The sequence below is a fragment of the Scyliorhinus torazame genome, chromosome 24 (genome assembly GCF_047496885.1).
Source record: "Scyliorhinus torazame isolate Kashiwa2021f chromosome 24, sScyTor2.1, whole genome shotgun sequence".
NCBI classification, from domain to species: Eukaryota; Metazoa; Chordata; class Chondrichthyes; order Carcharhiniformes; family Scyliorhinidae; genus Scyliorhinus; species Scyliorhinus torazame.
In genome coordinates, this window is record NC_092730.1 from 55,272,411 (window position 1) to 55,277,224 (window position 4,814).

Below are 4,814 nucleotides of genomic sequence, written 5' to 3' on the forward strand. Positions count from 1 at the left end.
GCTGTGATTCAAATTGTTTCTTCGAAAATTAGTACGTTTTCCGATTGTTTGTAAATAAGCGGTTTGAACGTTAATCAAGTTCAGTCAGATATTTAACATTTTTGGGGGGGGTACTGAACGAAATATTCAGATGAATCAGGAACTCACACCCAAAACAGCAATCAGTAAATAATAACATTTGCTGCAACGTTCGGAAGGAGAAGCAGCAACGGCAGCGAATGGAAACGTGGTTTGGTTTCATTCAGCTGAATGTATTTCTGGGTAAAAAGATCGTGGCAGAAATGGAACATATTTTTAAAATATTTTCTTGTTCTCTTTCCTTTGTCTCTATCTGTTTCTTTGTTTCTTTCACTCTCCCTCACTCATTGTTTTTGTGCTTCTCCGGGGACTCATTGGATACACAGCGAAACTCAGCCCCATCTCATCCCAACTCTTTTGGACCAACACGTCCTGGTGATGGACGGTCCTGAATCAGTGGAAGAATCGACAACCTATTCCATTCTTGGCTCTGTGAGAAGTTTCATTCCTGGTTGTGAGGTGGCTCTGAGATAAAGGGATCGAGAGAGAACGAGGTGACTGCAGTCTGACTCTTACTCTGAAAACCAGTTAGTGCGCCCTTGTAGAAAGTGGATGTGTCTGAGAACAGGAGAAAAGCAGATCATGGGCCTGTGATTGATTTTATTGAGCCGGACCTAGAAAAGTGATGCAATCTTCTAACCCGTCAGCGCCTGTCTGAGAACTGGCAAGGAATTAAGGCTGATATTGAAACGGTTGATTTTGAATTAGTCTAGGCAAATCGATTCTTTATGAGGTGTTGGTATATTGTTTTCAGAGACACTGTCATACTTTCTTAAAATATGATTTGTGCTTGTTTTTGTTCTGTTCAATAATTTGGGGAATCTATTTGGAGCGGGTGCAGTTTGTTAATATCAGTGCCTCTTGCTTGTCCAGCTGCCCGTGCAGCAGCAGCTCCATTCCTGTCGAGATCTGCGGACACAAACAGGTTATCCAAACTATTGCGCACTGCTGCCATCTCCTGGTTGAACGCGAGTTGTACAACACGGTAACGCTGTATTCGTAACACATTTCAATTGGAGCAAAAGAACATTAACATGGTTAAATATTATCATTGTAGTAATCATCTTGAAATCCCCAGATATCTGATTTCTGACTGAGCTACCCAGCTCTACCCGATCTATCGGAATATGAAAGATTCCCATTGCAGCCATATTGGTTACAAGAATATCGAATCCCTGATTTAATACATTCACCCGCTTCATTGTTTGTGTATTCGTTCTATAAATACAGAGGGGGCAACATTGCCCAGTGACAGGTGGTGGTATAGTGGTGACTGTCCCAGCATTTGACCCAGATTCAGTTCCTGCCCATCACAGTGGTGAATTATTTAATTAGATACCGCAGGTCAGGACAGAAAAGGAGTGGACACTCCTCAAATAAAATTCACCAATTGTTTTCATCACCCATGGGTTCCTTATGTAATAACCAGCATCAATTTGTTTTGAGTGGAAACTTAATTTAAATAAACGACAATCTTCAACATTAATAATTACGTTCTCATTCTGCAACAATAGTAAATAGGTGGGTTAAACGGGACAAAAATACGAGCCACGCAAAGTTCCGTTTACAAAATGAGCTTAAAACACTCCTAGTGGCTGAATAACTTAATCACTAAGTAAGTTACATAATTAATACCAGTAAAAAGTTATTACTGAAACAGGATGAAAAGGGCAGCATCAGGGCACAAGGACAAGGTAACGTCTCAGACCAGAGTAAGAGTCCAATGTAATGACACACAGAACATCAGAAACATATTGCATAAATACATTTATTGTGGACTGGTGCCATCTCCTGGCTGATCGGGAGCCGTGTGACACAGACACTTTCATTCAGGAGCGTTTTAAATTGGAGTGAAATTCACACAAACAACACGAATTTCTTTCTGCTCACTGTGCCAGGTATAGTGATCTGTATTCAACAGCAGGAGCGGGATCCGCAGTCTTCACCTTGTTTTAAAATAATTTAGAGTACCCAATTAATTTTTCCCAATTAAGGGGCAATTTAGCGTGGCCAATCCACCTAGCATGCACATCTTTGGATTCTGGGGGCGAAACCCACGCAAACACGGGAGAATGTTCAAACTTCACACGGACAGTGACCCAGAGCCGGGATCGAATCTGGTACCTCGGCGCCGTGAGGCAGTAGTGCTGACCACTGTGCCGCCATGCTGCCCTCGCAGTTTCGTTGTTGAAATAAAATCAAAAGAAACAATTTTTGTCCCTTGCTTTTCGTACTGGGATCATGGGTAAATTGGTTTTTTTTGGTTTGTTGGCCTCCACTGCGAACAGAATAAAACACATACGGGACCAGTCTTTGCCGTTGCTGAGTAAGCACTGTGCAATGGTCACTCCGAACGATTCTGTCATGAAGCTGCTTTTCAAGTATTCTCTTTCTCAATCTGCTGAAGGCTGAGCTGACACATTGGAGGTGAGGGCGAATCCTATCTGCTGGATCTGCCTTTTTCCAGTGGTGGCTTCCGGTCATGGAAAACGGTCCACATTTTCCACGATCTCGCCATTTTATTCTGTGTGCCATTTCTATGTGAGTGTTGACAACATTATTCAGCTCTTGGTATTCACCATGATTCAGGGACAGCACGGTAGAATAGTGGTTAGCACTGTGGCTTCACAGCGCCGGGTCTCATGTTCGATTCCCACTTGGATCACTGTCTGTGTTCTCCCTGTGTCTGCGTGGGTTTCCTCCGGGTCTCCAGTTTCCTACCACACTCCAGCGGTGTGCAGTATAGGTGGATTGGCCATGCTAAATTACCCTTAGGTTAGATGGGGTTGCTGGGATACAGGGAAAGGGTGGACTTCAGTGGGGTGCTATTTTAAGAGCTGGTGCAGATTCCATGGTACGAATGGCCACCTCTGCACTGTAAATTCTATGATTCTACATTCCCTTAAAAAATGCATCATGAATGAATGAAAACCGCTTATTGTCACAAGTAGGCTTCAAATGAAGTTACTGTGAAAAGCCCCTAGTCGCCTCATTCCTGCGCCTGTTCGGGGAGGCTGGTACGGGAATTGAACCGTGCTGTTGGCCTGCCTTGGTCTGCTTTAAAGGCCAGCGATTTACCCCAGTGTGCTAAACCAGCCCCTGCCTGGTTTCTAGTCTAAACCAGTCATCTCACACGTCTCCAGACTGAAAATCATCTTTCGTCGTTTGAAGTTCTAGACTGTCCACGTATCAATTCAGAAAATTTCCAAGTTTGTACCATCATCAAACTTTGAAACTGTTCCCTCTGCACCATGATCTAGCACATTGTTATATACCAGGGAAAGCAAATATTCCAGTAGGAACCCATGTCGCACACTACAAACCTTCTTCCAGTCCGAAAACTCTCTACTGGCCATTATATTCTGTTTCTGATTATTCAACCACATTTATATCCATATTGCTGCTGTCCCTTTTATTCCAGGAGCTACACATTTCGCTAATTCTGTGCAGTTTTGGTTTCCTTATTTAGGTAAATACGGTTCAGAGGAGGTTTCCTCGATTGGTCCAGGAATGAGCGGGTTTTCTAATGAGGAAAGGTTAGACAGACTGCACTTGTTTCCAATAGAGATGTGAAGAGTGACAGTTGATTTGATTGAAGTACATCAGATTTTGAATGGTCTTGGCAAGGTGGAGGTGGAAAGGATGTCACTGCTTGTGGGTGAGACCAGAACTACTGGGCAGTTAAAAACAAGGATGTCGCCCTTTTCGGATGGAGATGTAGAAATTTCTCACAGAGAGTTGTGCGACTTTGGAACTCTGCCTCAGAAGGCGGCGGAAGCGGGACATTGATTATTTTTAAGGCGGAGATTCAGCAAATAAATCAAAGGTTTATCGGGGTTACATACAAACATTGCATTCAGCCAACTACCTGGATGCGCAAGCATTCGTTTGTTTTTCTTGATATCTGAGGATAAATTCAGAGTCCGACACCATGGTGAAACAGTCTTTAAATGTAGCGTTCGTTTCTTCACGTGTTCTGTACTGACACATTCTCTGGAGCTCAAACTTGCTCCCGATTTCAGTCAATGACACCACATGGATCGTACTGATTAAACATAAACAGGGCTCGTCCGGGATTTGAACCCGGGACCTCTCGCATTTTACCGTTAATGGAAATCCCTAAGCGAGAATCATACCCCTAGACCAACGAGCCAACCAACAGACAGCCATTACTCAAACCAGCTTATCATTGCGTCCCGAAGCCTATTGTATCAGCTCAATGCGCTTTTTAATTCCTGTTCAATTTTGTTTCGTTGTTGAAATAAAATCAAAATAAACAATTTTTGTCCCTTGCTTTTCGTACTGGGATCATTGGGTAAATTGGAGTATTTTTGGTTTGTTGGCCTCCACTGCGAACAGAATAAAACACATACTGGACCAGTCTTTGCCGTTGCTGAGTAAGCACTGTGCAATGGTCACTCCGAACGATTCTGTCATGAAGCTGCTCTTCAAGTATTCTCTTTCTCAATCTGCTGAAGGCTGAGCTGACACATTGGAGGTGAGAGCGAATCCTGTCTGATGGATCTGCCTTTTTCCAGTGGTTGCTGCCGGTCATGGAAAACGGTCCACATTTTCCACGATCTCGCCATTTTATTCTGTGTGCCATTTCTATGTGAGTGTTGACAACATAATTCAGCTCTTGGTATTCACCATGATTCAGTCAGTGGTGGTCTGTGGAAAGTAGGAGTCAGTCTGTGGAGCTCTGTCTCCCATAGTCTTGACGTTCAGAGTGACCA

General features: G+C 43.4%; 1 non-coding gene across 1 annotated transcript; it reads right to left on the reverse strand.

The window, feature by feature from the left end:
* Positions 1 to 4,140: 4,140 nt before the first annotated feature.
* On the reverse strand, positions 4,141 to 4,231 carry trnap-agg (transfer RNA proline (anticodon AGG)). Its single transcript is given in 2 exon segments — positions 4,141 to 4,176; positions 4,196 to 4,231. It is a non-coding gene; the product is annotated as a tRNA-Pro (tRNA).
* Positions 4,232 to 4,814: the final 583 nt, after the last annotated feature.